Source organism: Oncorhynchus gorbuscha, unplaced genomic scaffold (assembly GCF_021184085.1).
Source record: "Oncorhynchus gorbuscha isolate QuinsamMale2020 ecotype Even-year unplaced genomic scaffold, OgorEven_v1.0 Un_scaffold_1688, whole genome shotgun sequence".
NCBI classification, from domain to species: domain Eukaryota; kingdom Metazoa; phylum Chordata; class Actinopteri; order Salmoniformes; family Salmonidae; genus Oncorhynchus; species Oncorhynchus gorbuscha.
The window spans coordinates 91,146-106,280 of record NW_025744858.1 but is presented as its reverse complement, the minus strand read 5'-3'; the positions used below and the strand labels follow the sequence as shown (position 1 = coordinate 106,280).

Below are 15,135 nucleotides of genomic sequence, written 5' to 3'. Positions count from 1 at the left end.
ACCTGACATGAGGACTCCTTGCTGTCCCCAGTCCACCTGGCCATGCTCCTGCTCCACTTTCAACTGTTCTGCCTTACTATTATTCAACCATGCTGGTCATTTATGAACATTTGAACATCTTGGCCACGTTCTGTTATAATCTCCACCCGGCACAGCCAGAAGAGGACTGGCCACCCCACATATGCTCTCTCTAATTCTCTCTTTCTTTCTCTCTCTCAGAGGACCTGAGCCCTAGGACCGTGCCCCAGGACTACCTGACATGATGGCTCCTTGCTGTCCCCAGTCCACCTGACTGTGCTGCTGCTCCAGTTTCAACTGTTCTGCCTTATTGTTATTTGACCATGCTGGTCATTTATGAACATTTGAACATCTTGGTCATGTTCTGTTATAATCTCTACCCGGCACAGCCAGAAGAGGACTGGCCACCCCACATAGCCCGGTTCCTCTCTAGGTTTCTTCCTAGGTTTTGGCCTTTCTAGGGAGTTTTTCCTAGCCACCGTGCTTTTACACCTGCATTGTTTGCTGTTTGGGGTTTTAGGCTGGGTTTCTGTACAGCACTTTGAGATATCAGCTGATGTACGAAGGGCTATATAAATAAATTTGATTTGATTTGATTTGATTTGGATAAACATTTATAATTGATTTGTTGATTATTTGTCTATTCATATGATAATCTGATAAACCTCTATAAAAAGGTTAGATAAGTTCGTTTATACTTTCATTTTTTATGATTAAATAAAACTAGATGTAGAATTGAATGTATAATATTTGATCAAAGGGAGGATTGATAGAGGAAAATATGTTTGAAATGACTAATTATGTATACATTCCAATCAGAAACTGACTAGTCCAAATGCTACAATGTACTGTCCCTCTTGCTCCCTTTCACAATTGTATATAATGTAGTCAGGAAGTTTAGTAACAATGAAGGTCTGTTCTTTAAGTTCATTCAGTTGTACAAATCTCCAAGTGGTGGGAACGGGCCATCTCCAAAATGGTCGGGAATGTTGATTTATGCTGACTGGCCTTGACTTCGTGCTGATAACGCGGAGGCTTGAGAATTAGAGGGGCCCTCTGTTTGTGAAACGGAACGTTTGGAAAACGCTGACGTCATTTTCAGTTTATAACCTGTGGTAATGTGTGTGTGAGCATTTAGTACTCATCAAGAATAAATGCTGAACTTGTTTTTAAGACTGGTCTCTTGCTAATTCATGCAAATGATAAACTTACAACTTATCATGAATTAGAAATGAGTGCGAATTGAATTGATTTCGGCAATAAAACATAAAGGGATTAAGAATTCCTCTATCACCGTAAACACACCGGCCAGCTGGTCTGCGCATGCTCTGAGGGCGCGGCTGGGGATGCCGTCTGGGCCTGCAGCCTTGTGAGGGTTAACACTTTTAAATGTTTTACTCACCTCGGCTGCAGTGAAGGAGAGTCCGCATGTTTTCGTTGCAGGCCGTGTCAGTGGCACTGTATTGTCCTCAAAGCGGGCAAAAAAGTTATTTAGTCTGTCTGGGAGCAAGACATCCTGGTCCGTGACTGGGCTGGTTTTCTTCTTGTAGTCCGTGATTGACTGTAGACCCTGCCACATACCTCTTGTGTCTGAGCCGTTGAATTGAGATTCTACTTTGTCTCTATACTGACGCTTAGCTTGTTTGATAGCCTTGCGGAGGGAATTGCTGCACTGTTTGTATTCGGTCATGTTACCAGTCACCTTGCCCTGATTAAAAGCAGTGGTTCGCGCTTTCAGTTTCACGCGAATGCTGCCATCAATCCACGGTTTCTGGTTAGGGAATGTTTTAATCGTTGCTATGGGAACGACATCTTCAACGCACGTTCTAATGAACTCGCACACCGAATCAGCGTATTCGTCAATGTTGTTATCTGACGCTATACGAAACATATCCCAGTCCACGTGATGGAAGCAGTCTTGGAGTGTGGAATCAGCTTGGTCGGACCAGCGTTGGACAGATCTCAGCATGGGAGCTTCTTGTTTTAGTTTCTGTCTGTAGGCAGGGATCAGCAAAATGGAGTCGTGGTCAGCTTTTCCGAAAGGAGGGCGGGGCAGGGCCTTATATGCGTTGCGGAAGTTAGAATAACAATGATCCAAGGTTTTACCGGCCCTGGTTGCGCAATCGATATGCTGATACAATTTAGGGAGTCTTGTTTTCAGATTAGCCTTGTTAAAATCCCCAGCTACAATGAATGCAGCCTCAGGATGTATGGATTCCAGTTTGCAAAGAGTCAAATAAAGTTTGTTCAGAGCCATCAATGTGTCTGCTTGGGGGGGAATATATACGGCTGTGATTATAATCGAAGAGAATTCTCTTGGTAGATAATGCGGTCGACATTTGATTGTGAGGAATTCTAAATCAGGTGAACAGAAGGATTTGAGTTCCTGTATGTTTCTGTGATCACACCACGTCTCGTTAGCCATAAGGCATACGCCCCCGCCCCTCTTCTTACCAGAAAGATGTTTGTTTCTGTCAGCGCGCTGCGTGGAGAAACCCGCTGGCTGCTCCGCCTCCGATAGCGTCTCTCCAGTGAGCCATGTTTCCGTGAAGCAAAGAACGTTACAGTCTCTGATGTCCCTCTGGAATGCTACCCTTGCTCGGATTTCATCAACCTTGTTGTCAAGAGACTGGACATTGGCGAGAAGAATGCTAGGGAGTGGTGCACGATGTGCCCGTCTCCAGAGTCTGACCAGAAGACCGCCTCGTTTCCCTCTTTTACGGAGTCGTTTTTTTGGGTCACCGGCTGGGATCCATTCCGTTGTCCTGGTAGAAAGGCAGAACACAGGATCCGCTTCGCGAAAGTTACTGTGTACAATGGAAGACATGAATAACAGCGAGCAAATATAGCTAGCAAGCATCATTTTTAAGCAAGCTAATGAAAATACATACATTCTTAGGTAGATTCTGTCAATGTTACATCATTTTACGAAGTACAGTTACTGGTTAAATTAGCTAGCTAGCTAATATGATTGTAGCTAGCTATATCTGTCACTGACTCACCTTCATAGTTGTCTATGTAGCTTCCTATATACATCTTGAACCAGTTTTCGTTCTTGCTAGCTGGAGTCTCGGAGGCTGATTTAGCAATTCGATGTACATAATTAATATTAATTTGAGGCAAGTCCTGAAGACACCTAGTAAAAAACTGCGACATAGTGGTAGTAATGTTATATTGTCGATAACAACTAGACTTTTGTTATATAGTTTGCGTCACCGGAAATTACCACAATGGTAGGAAGTGTGCTTCGAATGTTCGGTCATGGAATGTGCATAAGGGCTATAGTAATTTTCCAAAGTCCCTTTTTGTGGCACCTGACCACACGACTGAACAGTAGATCTTGAGTAATAGGTAGGTCATTGTGATAACAGTTATGAGTGCAGGCACTGCTAGTATTCAATACCAGGCTCTCATGTTGCACCAGCTGAGCCTGACACATCTGCAATGCAGGTTGGCAAGCCTACTCTTTAGAGGAAGTGGATGGCAGTTTGCAAAGTGAGGTGATGCTTCGGCGAATAAAAAGTTTCCCCAACATTGCCCTCGAACCCACACCTCTGAGACTAGAAGTCTCATGCTCCACTGACCAAGCTAACCAGGATGCTCAATCACAAGCTGGCGTTGGACCAAATATCGTACAACCATCTTTGTGCAATCATTGGTGATCAGCATTCTGTTTTCTATGGAGCCTGTGGCGCAATCGGTTAGCACACTGTACATATACAGCAATATGCCGAGGTTATGAGAAGCCTCACCAGGAGCAGTGAATTTTCTTGAACCCTCTGCCTGTATATTTCTTGTCCAAAAAAGGAACACTTTCCACTCTATTTAGGAGGACGCTTCCCGAATAACAGCTAGGTCATTGTGACAACGGTTATGAGTGCAGACCCTGCTAGGATTCTAACACAATCCAGAAAAGGAAACCTTTTTAACCCTTTGAGCTAACTCTCAGTTCAGGACACACCACCTTGCGAAACATGTGCCAGTCTTCAATCCTGTAGTCCACTCCTAACTCCTAGAACAAACTCCTATTTGTTCTTAACTGACTTGCCTAGTTAAATAAAGGTAAATTTTTTTTTATTTTTATAGAGTTTCACTCTACAGGATGGGTAATCAAACATATACCCCCATAAGTGTTCATTAGACATCAACCCTGGATCTTTCAGTACAGTTGTGTTCTATACACATTTAGAAAACACTTTTTAGGCACCTGATGTATTGCTGATTTATACTCATACCTTTATCTATGTTTTAGGCGTTGTCTTACTTCCGAGGTTAAGGTCGTCACGAGCTTATCAGTATCACTTAACAAATCCACGTTTTCTTTCTTCCTTCTTTACAGTTTTCTGTGGTTTATCTTAAGGTTAGGATTCCTGGTATTCGCACCGGGTTGAACTCCCTGTATGGGAAAGAACATCTTGTCATTTGTGATGCACTTGTGTAAGAACAGATGCCACATTTTAAATAGCAGCAGAATCACACAACACAACAATATTCCCCCAGCAACAGGAAATGTGACATGTTTTGTAGATTAATAATTACAAGACTTGTTAAACATTGATACCCTTCAAGTTTGCATTTCTTGCTCTGCAGTAAAATTCATGCAACAACAGGAGGATCAAATTAAGATATGCATCTGAAACAGAAAACCAAGGAACCTTGTTGTTGACAGACGCCATGACTGTGTACACTGGTCTAGCTGTGACCTGACTTCAACTTAGACGTGGGGCCAGTGGCGCAATGGATAACGTGTCTGACTACGGATCAGAAGATTCTAGGTTTGAATCCTGGCTGGCTCAATACTTTAATTAATTGACTGAAATCAAGCTGGGAATGATACTCTATACCTTTCAGTGCTTCTGGCTGTTCTCACTTCAAACGGATTTCATCTGGACATTCTCCAACATCTCTGAGAAAAAAATATGTAGTTTTTAAATCCAACAGGCATGATGTCAACATTTAAAGATTTGTCTGTGATGTGTATTTTAAGTATGTGTCTTCCCATATGGTCTAGCGGTTAGGATTCCTGGTTTTCACTCCGGTGGCCCGGGTTCAACTCCTGGTATATGAATGAATATCTTGTCGTTAGGTACGTACTTGTGTAACAACAGATGCAGCAGTTTCTCACAACACAACAATATTCCCTCAGCAACAGGAAATGTGACTTGTTATGTAGATTCAAATTATACACTCTTTTTAAACGTTGAATACACTTCATGGCTGCATTTCTTGCTCTGCAGTAAAATTCATGCAACAACAGGAGGATCAAATTAACATATGCTACTGAAACAGAAAAAAAGGAACCTTGTTGTTGAGAGACGCTATGACTGTGTACACTTGTCTAGCTGTGACCTGACTTCAGCTTAGATGTGGTGCCAGTGGAGCATTGGATAACGTGTCTGACTACGGATCAGAAGATTCTAGGTTCGACTCCTGGCTGGCTCAATACCTTGTTTAATTGACTGAAATCAAGCAGGGAATGATACTGTATACCTTTCAGTGCTTCTGGCTGTTCTCACTTCAAACACATTTTAGACGGATTTCATCTGGACATTCCCCAACATCTCTGAGAAAAAAGATGTAGTTTTTGAATCCAACAGGCATAATGTCAACATTGAAAGATTTGTCTGTGATGTGTATTTTAAGTATGTGTCTTCCCATATGGTCTAGCGGTTAGGATTCCTGGTTTTCACCCAGGTGGCCCGGGTTCAACTCCCGGTATGGGAAATAATATATTTTCGTTAGGTTACCCACTTGTGTAACAACAGATGCAGCAGTTTCTCACAACACAACAATATTCCCTCAGCAACAGGAAATGTGACTTGTTATGTAGATTCAAATTATATAATGCTTTTTAAACGTTGAATACACTTCATGGCTGCATTTCTTGCTCTGCAGTAAAATTCATGCAACAACAGGAGGATCAAATTAAGATATGCATCTGAAACAGAAAACCAAGGAACCTTTTTGTTGACAGACGCTATGACTGTGTACACTGGTCTAGCTGTGACCTGACTTCATCTTAGACTTGGGGTCAGTGGCGCAATTGATAAAGTGTCTGACTACGGATCAGAAGAGTCTAGGTTCGACTCCTGGCTGGCTCAAGACTTTACTTAATTGACTGAAATCAAGCTGGGAATGATACTGTTTACCTTTCAGTGCTTCTGGCTGTTCTCACTTCAAACACATTTTAGACGGATTTCATCTGGACATTCCCCAACATCTCTGAGAAAAAAAGATGTCGCTTTTAAATCCAATAGGCATAATGCAAACATTTAAAGATTTGTCTGTGATGTGTATTTTAATTATGTATCTTCCCATATGGTCTAGCGGTTAGGATTCCTGGTTTTCACCCAGGTGCCCTGGGTTCAACTCCCGGTATGGGAAAGAGTATCTTGTCGTTAGGTATGCACTTGTGTAACAACAGATACAGCAGTTTCACACAACACAACAATATTCCCTCAGCAACAAGAAATGTCACATGTTATGTAGATTCAAATTATATAAGGTTTTTTAAACGTTGAATACACTTCATGGCTGCATTTCTTGCTCTGCAGTAAAATTCATGCAACAACAGGAGGATCAAATTAAGATATGCATCTGAAACAGAAAACCAAGGAACCTTGTTGTTGACAGACGCCATGACTGTGTACACTGGTCTAGCTGTGACCTGACTTCAACTTAGACGTGGGGCCAGTGGCGCAATGGATAACGTGTCTGACTACGGATCAGAAGATTCTAGGTTCGAATCCTGGCTGGCTCAATACTTTAATTAATTGACTGAAATCAAGCTGGGAATGATACTCTATACCTTTCAGTGCTTCTGGCTGTTCTCACTCCAAACGGATTTCATCTGGACATTCCCCAACATCTCTGAGAAAAAAAGATGTAGTTTTTAAATCCAATAGGCATAATGCAAACATTTAAAGATTTGTCTGTGATGTGTATTTTAAGTATGTGTCTTCCCATATGGTCTAGCGGTTAGGATTCCTGGTTTTCACTCCGGTGGCCCGGGTTCAACTCCTGGTATGGGAAAGAATATCTTGTCGTTAGGTACGTACTTGTGTAACAACAGATGCAGCAGTTTCTCACAACACAACAATATTCTCTCAGCAACAGGAAATGTGACTTGTTATGTAGATTCAAATTATACACTCTTTTTAAACGTTGAATACACTTCATGGCTGCATTTCTTGCTCTGCAGTAAAATTCATGCAACAACAGGAGGATCAAATTAAGATATGCTACTGAAACAGAAAAAAAGGAACCTTGTTGTTGAGAGACGCTATGACTGTGTACACTTGTCTAGCTGTGACCTGACTTCAGCTTAGATGTGGTGCCAGTGGAGCGGTGGATAACGTGTCTGACTACGGATCAGAAGATTCTAGGTTCGACTCCTGGCTGGCTCAATACCTTGTTTAATTGACTGAAATCAAGCAGGGAATGATACTGTATACCTTTCAGTGCTTCTGGCTGTTCTCACTTCAAACACATTTTAGACGGATTTCATCTGGACATTCCCCAACATCTCTGAGAAAAAAGATGTAGTTTTTGAATCCAACAGGCATAATGTCAACATTGAAAGATTTGTCTGTGATGTGTATTTTAAGTATGTGTCTTCCCATATGGTCTAGCGGTTAGGATTCCTGGTTTTCACCCAGGTGGCCCGGGTTCAACTCCCGGTATGGGAAATAATATATTTTCGTTAGGTTACCCACTTGTGTAACAACAGATGCAGCAGTTTCTCACAACACAACAATATTCCCTCAGCAACAGGAAATGTGACTTGTTATGTAGATTCAAATTATATAATGCTTTTTAAACGTTGAATACACTTCATGGCTGCATTTCTTGCTCTGCAGTAAAATTCATGCAACAACAGGAGGATCAAATTAAGATATGCATCTGAAACAGAAAACCAAGGAACCTTTTTGTTGACAGACGCCATGACTGTGTACACTGGTCTAGCTGTGACCTGACTTCAGCTTAGAATGATACTGTAAACCTTTCAGTGCTTCTGGCTGTTCTCACTTCAAACACATTTTAGACGGATTTCATCTGGACATTCCCCAACATCTCTGAGAAAAAAAGATGTAGCTTTTAAATCCAACAGGCATGATGTCAACATTTAAAGATTTGTCTGTGATGTGTATTTTAAGTATCTGTCTTCCCATATGGTCTAGCGGTTAGGTTTCCTGGTTTTCACCCAGGTGGCCCGGGTTCAACTCCCGGTATGGGAAAGAATATCTTGTGTAACAACAGATGCAGCAGTTTCTCACAGCACAACAATATTCTCTTATCAACAGGAAATGTGACATGTTATGTAGATTCAAATTATACAAGGCTTTTTAAACGTTGAATAGACTTCATGGCTGTATTTCTTGCCCTGTAGTAAAATTCATGCAACAACAGGAGGATCAAATTAAGATATGCATCTGAAACAGAAAACCAAGGAACCTTGTTTTTGACGGACGCTGTGACTGTGTACACTGGTCTAGCTGTGACCTGACTTCAGCTTAGACGTGGGGCCACTGTTGCAATGGATAACGTGTCTGACTACGTATCAGAAGATTTTTTGTTTCGACTCCTGGCTTGCTCAATACTTTATTTAATTGACTGAAATCAAGCTGGGAATGATACTGTAAACCTTTCAGTGCTTCTGGCTGTTCTCACTTCAAACACATTTTAGACGGATTTCATCTGGACATTTCCCAACATCTCTGAGAAAAAAAGATGTAGCTTTTAAATCCAACAGGCATGATGTCAACATTTAAAGATTTGTCTGTGATGTGTATTTTAAGTATCTGTTTTCCCATATGGTCTAGCGGTTAGGTTTCCTGGTTTTCACCCAGGTGGCTTGGGTTTGACTCCCGGTATGGGAAAGAATATCTTGTCGTTAGGTACGTACTTGTGTAACAACAGATGCAGCAGTTTCTCACAGCACAACAATATTCTCTTATCAACAGGAAATGTGACATGTTATGTAGATTCAAATTATACAAGGCTTTTTAAACGTTGAATAGACTTCATGGCTGTATTTCTTGCCCTGTAGTAAAATTCATGCAACACCAGGAGGATCAAATTAAGATATGCATCTGAAACAGAAAACCAAGGAACCTTGTTGTTGACAGACGCTATGACTGTGTACACTGTTCTAGCTGTGACCTTACTTCAGCTTAGAATGATACTGTATACCTTTCAGTGCTTCTGGCTGTTCTCACTTCAAACACATTTTAGACGGATTTCAACTGGACATTCCCCAACATCTCTGAGAAAAAAAGATGTAGTTTTTGAATCCAACAGGCATAATATCAACATTTAAAGATTTGTCTGTGATGTGTATTTTAAGTATGTGTCTTCCCATATGGTCTAACGGTTAGGATTCCTGTTTTTCACCCAGGTGGCTTGGGTTCGACTCCCGGTATGGGAAAGAATATCTTGTCGTTAGGTACGCACTTGTGTAACAAAAGATGCAGTGGTTTAACATAACACAACAGTATTCCCTCAGCAACAGGAAATGTTAAATTTTATGTAGATTCAAATTATACAAGTGTTTTTAAACGTTGAATACACTTCATGTCTGCATTTCTTGCTCTGCAGTAAAATTCATGCAACAACAGGAGGATCAAATGAAGATATGCATCTGAAACAGAAAACCAAGGAACCTTGTTGTTGACAGACGCTATGACTGTGTACACTGGTCTAGCTGTGACCTGACTTCAGTTTAGACCCGGGGCCAGTGGCGCAATGGATAACGTGTCTGACTACGGAAGATTCTAGGTTCGACTCCTGGCTACCTCAATACTTTGTTTAATTGACTGAAATCAAGCTGGGAATGATACTGTATACCTTTCAGTGGTTCTGGCTGTTCTCACTTCAAAAACATTTTAGACAGATTTCATCTGGACATTCCCCAACATCTCTGAGAAAAAAAGATGTCGCTTTTAAATCCAACAGGCATGATGTCAACATTTAAAGATTTGTCTGTGATGTGTATTTTAATTATGTGTCTTCCCATATGGTCTAGTGGTTAGGATTCCTGGTTTTCACCCAGGTGGCCAGGGTTTGACTCCAGGTATGGGAAAGAATATCTTGTCATTAGGTAAGCACTTCTGTAACAAAATATGCAACAATTTCTCACAACACAACAGTATTCCCTCAGCAACAGGAAATGTTAAATTTGATGTAGATTCAAATTATACAAGGGTTTTTAAACGTTGAATAGGATTCCTGGTTTTCACCCAGGTGGTATGGGAAAGAATATCTTTTCGTAAGGTACCCACTTGTGTAACAACAGATGCAGCAGTTTCTCACAACACAACAATATTCCCTCAGCAACAGGAAATGTGACAAGTTATGTAGATTCAAATTATACAAGGCTTTTTAAACGTTGAATACACTTCATGGCTGCATTTCTTGCTCTGCAGTAAAATTCATGCAACAACAGGAGGATCAAATGAAGATATGCATCTGAAACAGAAAACCAAGGAACCTTGTTGTTGACAGACGCCATGACTGTGTACACTGGTCTAGCTGTGACCTGACTTCAGCTTAGAAGTGGTGCCAGTGGCGCAATGGATAACTTGTTTGACTACGGATTAGAAGATTCTAGGTTCGACTCCTGGCTGTCTCAATACTTTGTTTAATTGACTGAAATCAAGCAGGGAATGATACTGTATTAAAAAAAGATGTAGCTTTTAAATCAAACAGGCATAATGTCGACATTTAAAGATTTGTCTGTGATGTGTATTTTAAGTATGTGTCTTCCCATATGGTCTAGCGGTTAGGATTCCTGGTTTTCACCCAGGTGGCCCGGGTTCAACTCCCGGTATGGGAAAGAATATCTTGTCGTTAGGTACGCACTTGTGTAACAACAGATGCAGCACTTTCACACAACACAACAATATTCCCTCAGGAACAGGAAATGTTACATGTTATGTAGATTCAAATTATACAAAGCTTTTTAAACGTTGAATACACTTCATGGCTGCATTTCTTGCTCTGCAGTAAAATTCATGCAACAACAGGAGGATCAAATTAAGATATGCATCTGAAACAGAAAACCAAGGAACCTTGATGTTGACATACGCCAGGACTGTGTACACTGGTCTAGCTGTGTTTCTTCCCATATGGTCTAGCGGTAAGGATTCCTGGTTTTCACCCAGGTGGCCAGGTTTCAATTCCCGGTATGAGAAAGAATATATTGTCGTTAGGTACCCGCGTGTGCAACAACAGATGCAGCAGTTTCACACAACACAACAATATTCCCTCATCAACAGGAAATGTGACATGTTATGTAGATTCAAATTATATACGTTTTTTTAAACGTTGAATGCACTTCATGGCTGCATTTCTTGCTCTGCAGTAAAATTCATGCAACAACAGGAGGATCAAATTAAGATATGCATCTGAAACAGAAAACCAAGGAACCTTGTTGTTGAGAGACGCCATGACTGTGTAAACTGGTCTAGCTGTGACCTGACTTCATTTTAGACGTGGGGCCAGTGGCACAATGGATAACGTGTCTGACTACAGATCAGAAGATTCTAGGTTCAACTCCTGGCTTGCTCAATATTTTGTTTAATTGACTGAAATCAAGCTGTGAATGATACTGTATTTTCAGTGCTTCTGGCTGTTCTCACTTTAAACACATTTTAGACGGATTTCATCTGGACATTCCCCAACATCTCTGAGAAAAAAAGATGTAGCTTTTAAATCCAACAGGCATAATGTCAACATTTAAAGATTTGTCTGTGATGTGTATTTTAAGTTTTTGTCTTCCCATATGGTCTAGCGGTTAGGATTCCTGGTTTTCACCCAGGTGGTATGGGAAAGAATATATTTTCGTAAGGTACCCACTTGTGTAACAACAGATGCAGCAGTTTCTCACAACACAACAATATTCCCTCAGCAACAGGAAATGTGACAAGTTATGTAGATTCAAATTATACAAGGCTTTTTAAACGTTGAATAGGATTCCTGGTTTTCACCCAGGTGGCCTAGGTTCAACTCCCGGTATAAGAAAGAATAACTTGTCGTTAGGTACGCACTTGTGTAACAACAGATGCAGCAGTTTCACAAAACAATATTCCCTCAGCAACAGGAAATGTGACATGTCATGTAGATTCAAATTATACAAGGCTTTTTAAACGTTGAATTCACTTAATGGTTGCATTTCTTGCTCTGCAGTAAAATTAATGCAACAACAGGAGGATCAAATTAAGATATGCATCTGAAACTGAAAACCAAGGAACCTTGTTGTTGACAGACGCTATGACTGTGTACACTGGTCTAGTTGTAACCTGACTTTACCTTAGACGTAGGGCCAGTGGCGCAATGGATAATGTGTCTGACTATGGATCAGCAGATTCTAGGTTCGACTCCTGGCTGGCTCAATACTATATTTAATTTACTGAAATCAAGCTGGGAATGATACTGTATACCTTTCAGTGCTTCTGGCTGTTCTCACTTTAAACACATTTTAGACGGATTTCATCTGGACATTCCCCAACATCTCTGAGAAAAAAAGATGTAGCTTTTAAATCCAACAGGCATGTCTTCCCATATGGTCTAGTGGTTAGGATTCCTGGTTTTCACCCAGGTGGCCCGGGTTCAACTCCCGGTATGGGAAAGAATAACTTGTCATTAGGCATGCACTTGTGTAACAACAGATGTAGTACTTTCACACAACACAACAATATTCACTCAGCAACATGAAATGTGACATGTCATGTAGATTTGAATTATACAATTATTTTTAAACGTTGAATACACTTCATGGCTGCATTTCTTGCTCTGCAGTAAAATTCATGCAACAACAGGAGGATCAAATTAACATATGCATCTGAAACAGAAAACCAAGGAACCTTTTTGTTGAGAAACGCTATGACTGTGTACACTGGTCTAGCTGTGACCTGACTTCATCTTAGACGTGGTGCCAGTGGCGCAATGGATAACTTCTTTGACTACGGATTAGAAGATTCTAGGTTCGACTCCTGGCTGTCTCAATACTTTGTTTAATTGACTGAAATCAAGCAGGGAATGATACTGTATTAAAAAAAGATGTAGCTTTTAAATCAAACAGGCATAATGTCGACATTTAAAGATTTGTCTGTGATGTGTATTTTAATTATGTGTCTTCCCATATGGTCTAGCGGTTAGGATTCCTTCTTTTCACCCAGGTGGCCCGGGTTCAACTCCCGGTATGGGAAAGAATATCTTGTCATTAATTACCCACTTGTGTAACAACAGATGCAGCAGTTTCTATTCACTCAGCAACAGGAAATGTGACATGATTTGTAGATTCAAATTATATAAGGTTTTTTAAACGTTGAATACACTTAATGGCTGAATTTCTTAAAGATTTAATGATTTGTCTGTGATGTGTATTTTAAGTATGTGTCTTCCCATATGGTCTAGTGGTTAGGATTCCTGGTTTTCACCCAGGTGGCCCGGGTTCAACTCCCGGTATGGGAAAGGTAATCTTATCCTTAGGTACCCACTTGTGTAACAACAGATGCAGCAGTTTCACACAACACAACAATATTCCCTCAGCAACAGGAAATGTGACATGTCATGTAGATTCAAATTATATAAGGCTTTTTAAACATTGAATACACTTCATGGCTGCATTTCTTGCTCTGCAGTAAAATTCATGCAACAACAGGAGGATCAAATTAAGATATACATCTGAAACAGAAAACCAAGGAACCTTGTTGTGGACAGACTGTGTACACTGGTCTAGCTGTGACCTGACTTCAGCTTAGATGTGGTGCCAGTGGCGCAATGGATAACGTGTCTGACTACGGATCAGAAGATTCTAGGTTCGACTCCTGGCTGGCTCAATACTTTGTTTAATTGACTGAAATCAAGCTGGGAATGATACTGTATACCTTTCAGGGCTTCTGGCTGTTCTCACTTCAAACACATTTTAGACGGATTTCATCTGGACATTCCCCAACATCTCTGAGAAAAAAAGATGTAGCTTTTAAATCCAACAGGCATAATGTCAACATTTAAAGACTTGTCTGTGATGTGAATTTTTAAGTATGTGTCTTCCCATATGGTCTAGCGGTTAGGATTCCTGGTTTTCACCCAGGTGGCCGGGTTTAACTCCCGGTATGGGAAATAATATATTTTCTTTAGGTACCCACTTGTGTAACAACAGATGCAGCAGTTTCTCACAACACAACAATATTCCCTCAGCAACAGGAAATGTGACTTGTTATGTAGATTCAAATTATACAAGGCTTTTTAAACGTTGAATACACTTCATGGCTGCATTTCTTGCTCTGCAGTAAAATTCATGCAACAACAGGAGGATCAAATTAACATATGCATCTGAAACAGAAAACCAAGGAACCTTGTTGTTGACAGACGCCATGACTGTGTACACTGGTCTAGCTGTGACCTGACTTCAGCTTAGACGTGGGGCCAGTGGCGCAATTGATAACGTGTCTGACTACGGATCAGAAGATTCTAGGTTCGACTCCTGGCTGGCTCAATACTTTGTTTAATTGACTGAAATCAAGCTGGGAATGATACTGTATACCTTTCAGGGCTTCTGGCTGTTCTCACTTCAAACACATTTTAGACGGATTTCATCTGGACATTCCCCAACATCTCTGAGAAAAAAAGATGTAGCTTTTAAATCCAACAGGCATAATGTTAACATTTAAAGACTTGTCTGTGATGTGAATTTTTAAGTATGTGTCTTCCCATATGGTCTAGCGGATAGGATTCCTGGTTTTCACCCAGGTGGCCCGGGTTCAACTCCCGGTATGGGAAAGAATATATTTTCGTAGGGTATCCACTTGTGTAACAACAGATGCTTTTAAATCCAACAGGCATAATGTCAACATTTAAAGATTTGTCTGTGATGTGTATTTTAAGTATGTGTCTTCCCATATGGTCTAGCAGTTAGGATTCCTGGTTTTCACCCAGGTTGCCTGGGTTCAACTCCCGGTATGGGAAAGAATATCTTGTCGTTAGGTACCCACTTGTGTAACAACAGATGCAGCAGTTTCACACAACACAACAACATTCCCTCAGCAACAGGAAATGTAACATGTTATGTAGATTCAAATTATACAAAGCTTTTTAAACGTTGAATAAACTTCA

At 40.7% G+C, this 15,135-nt stretch overlaps 6 non-coding genes across 6 annotated transcripts; all 6 read left to right on the top strand.

The window, feature by feature from the left end:
- The first annotated feature begins 5,670 nt into the window (after positions 1-5,670).
- Positions 5,671-5,742, top strand: trnae-uuc. Its single transcript has one exon. It is a non-coding gene; the product is annotated as a tRNA-Glu (tRNA).
- Positions 5,743-6,705: 963 nt separating this feature from the next.
- On the top strand, positions 6,706-6,778 carry trnar-acg. The gene has a single exon. It is a non-coding gene; the product is annotated as a tRNA-Arg (tRNA).
- An 856-nt stretch (positions 6,779-7,634) lies between these two features.
- Positions 7,635-7,706, top strand: trnae-uuc. The gene has a single exon. It is a non-coding gene; the product is annotated as a tRNA-Glu (tRNA).
- Positions 7,707-10,780: 3,074 nt separating this feature from the next.
- trnae-uuc lies at positions 10,781-10,852 on the top strand. Its single transcript has one exon. It is a non-coding gene; the product is annotated as a tRNA-Glu (tRNA).
- Positions 10,853-12,574: 1,722 nt separating this feature from the next.
- trnae-uuc lies at positions 12,575-12,646 on the top strand. The gene has a single exon. It is a non-coding gene; the product is annotated as a tRNA-Glu (tRNA).
- Positions 12,647-13,419: 773 nt separating this feature from the next.
- Positions 13,420-13,491, top strand: trnae-uuc. Its single transcript has one exon. It is a non-coding gene; the product is annotated as a tRNA-Glu (tRNA).
- Positions 13,492-15,135: the final 1,644 nt, after the last annotated feature.